Source organism: Lepidothrix coronata, unplaced genomic scaffold (genome assembly GCF_001604755.1).
Source record: "Lepidothrix coronata isolate B3197 unplaced genomic scaffold, Lepidothrix_coronata-1.0 Scaffold108, whole genome shotgun sequence".
Lineage (NCBI taxonomy): Eukaryota > Metazoa > Chordata > Aves > Passeriformes > Pipridae > Lepidothrix > Lepidothrix coronata.
The window spans coordinates 1,218,591-1,221,335 of NW_016690288.1; the positions used below are offsets into that span (position 1 = coordinate 1,218,591).

The following is a 2,745-nucleotide window of genomic DNA, read 5'->3' on the forward strand; positions in this document are numbered from 1 at the left end:
GGACAGGAGGAAGAACTTCTTCCCTGGGCAGTGCCCCAGCTCTGAACAGGCTGCCCAGGGAGGGGCTGGAGCCTCCTCCCTGGGGAGATTCCAGAGCCCTCTGGACACAATCCTGTGCCCTGTGCTCTGGGCTGGCCCTGCCTGAGCAGGGAGGTGGCACCAGTGACCCACTGGGGTCCCTTCCAGCCTGACCCACCCTGGGATGGGTACAGTAAAATGACTTTGATTTCTGGAGAAAAAGCAAGGCTCAGGCACAGAGACCAGGAATTTCCTTGGGCTCCTCAAGCTATGGATTGAGAGGAGAGGCTTCCAAAGACACACAGGAAAGTTAAATGCTGTGATTTTTCCAAAGGTTGTTAGAATTGCAATCCTGCAGAAACCCGGGGATCTTTTTATCTGAACACACTGCTGAGCAGCTCTACTGGTGAACTTCATTTAAGCACATGCACCTAAGCCTAACGTCTGTAAAATACTAAGTCTTACTGATTTCAGATAAAATTTGGAGTCCAGTTCACACAAATTGTTTGGAAAATGTAGCCTTTGATTCCTCTTGACATCATCTAATGCCACACCCTAGAAAATCTCCTCCTTACACAGAAAGTAGGATTTGGGAGTGTTTGGTTCGGAAAATGTATCTGAAAGATTGAGTTCTTGCTCCAGTGTGAGTTACCTCACTCCTCATCAGCTGCACCTGCAAGATCTCTGTTTGTTTTGGTTTTTTTAACAGAAATATAAGTGAAGATTAAAAGGTGTTTTATGAAAAACGACCAGGCAACATGGAGATGTGAGACAGGATGAGGGAAGCGGTTTTTCCCTTGCAATGACTTTAATATAAATACTTTGTTTATGTTAATGTAATTATGTTCATGTAAACAGCTCAACATCAGCATCAACAACAGCACAACAAGCCTTGCTCTGAGCACAGCTTCTGCTCCCCAAGGCTTAAACGTGCTTAAAGTGTTTAACAGTGCCCTGGAAGTGTCCAAGGCCAGGCTGGACAGGGCTTGGAGCAATCTGGGATAGTGGAAGGTGTCCCTGCCCATGGCAGGGGGTGGGAGGAGATGCTGCTTAAGGTCCTTGTCAACCCAAACCATCCTATTTCCTATGATCATTCCTGTGATTCAATGGAATTCAGCTCCATCACGGCACTTTCCTTACATGAGGTCATCCTCTCCAGCACATATTCCTGCTTGGAGGCCTCTGCAGGCAGAGATGGTCCCAAGAGGAAAGCTGAGAGCTCACAGGGTACAGGGAAGCTGAGGAAAAGATGCCCATGGCTGGAAGATTGAAAAGAGCCTGGCAAGGCAGGAATCCGAGTGTACGGATTTAACAGGATAAGGATCATCTCACACATTGCCTCCTGTGGGCTGAAAAATCCACCCCTCCTTCCCAGGATAAAGATGTGAGGCCATTAGGCAGGGAAGGATGGAGGGAGGTGTCTAAGCTCTGGGGGAAGTTAACAGGAGTTAATTTGAGCAGAGTGAGCCTTTGGGCTCTGCCTGTCTGTCCCAGTGCACACACCAGAACCCAAACCTGACTGTGAGAACTGCCAGACTGGCAGTCCCTGCTCCTCCTCTCCTTCCCAGCCAGGGAGGAAAGGCAGCTCAAACGCTGTGCTCTGTTAATACAGCAGATTTCCCTCCTGAAAACAAAGACAAAACCAATCCCTCAATGTCCTGGGCATGTAATACAGACTCAGTTGAGATTCAGCTGCTGATGTAGGATGATATAAATCAGGACTGAGACTCTCCCATGGGATTGCTGGCTGGTCTCACCACCACACCTGCCTGGAACATCCTCCATCATTAACCATCCTCCTCTGTGCAGAGCTGCATTCATTCAGGAGTTGTTAAATGGCAAAGAAATGCATTGATCCGAGGATTTACAATTCCAGATGGGTTTATTATGTGCATCAAGGCTGCACAAAAAATGACCCTCTGTGAGCTGCACTTCTGAAAGACATCCATTTCCTTGGGAGGCTTGGGCATTCCAGACCACACAACACCACTGTGCATTAGTTAAACAGGGCTTGAAGCCTCCAACACCATCAGTTTGCCCCAGTGGAGATGTCACCAAACGAGGTTTATTGAACCATCCTGCAGGACTCAGGAGAGCCCTGTGTGTGCCCTCCTCGGTTCCAAACCCACCCAGAAAGGCTCCCAGTCCCAGCCATGCTCTGCAGGTTTCCAGGCACGGTGGTTTCGACCACAAGGTTATTCCATGTCTCTGTGAACACGACTGCATTCCCACAGTGCAGTTCTGTGGTTGTATTTTTAAAGCAGACTATTAATTTTACTATAAAACACGTATCTAAACCCATTAGACTGTGACGAAAAATCTAAACCAAAGAACCTACTTAACCATCTTTCATCAGCATAAGCCTGTAAGTGCTGGGTCCTGCACTTGAGTCACAACAACCCCCCGGAGCGCTCCAGGCTGGGGCTGAGGGGCTGGAAAGCTGCTCAATGGAAAAGGACCTGGGGGTGCTGGTCAGCAACAGCTGAACATGAGCCCAAGGTGGGCAGGAGGCCAAGGGTACAGGGGCTGTGCCGGCCATGGTGTGGCAGCAGGACCAGGGCAGGGACTGTCCCCCTGTGCTGGCACTGCTGGGGCACCTCCTCAAATCCTGGGGGCAGTTTTGGGCCCCTCATGATAAAAAAGACATTGGGGGGCTGGAGCGTGTGCAGGAAAGGGAATGGAGCTGGGAAGGGGCTGGAGCAGCAGGAGCAGCTGAGGGAGCTGGGG

At 49.9% G+C, this 2,745-nt stretch overlaps 1 protein-coding gene across 1 annotated transcript in view; it reads right to left on the minus strand.

Annotated features, from left to right (window-relative positions):
- WBSCR17 (Williams-Beuren syndrome chromosome region 17) overlaps positions 1 to 2,745 on the minus strand; it is a 221,786-nt gene that overhangs the window by 188,949 nt on the left and 30,092 nt on the right. The window lies entirely within an intron of this gene.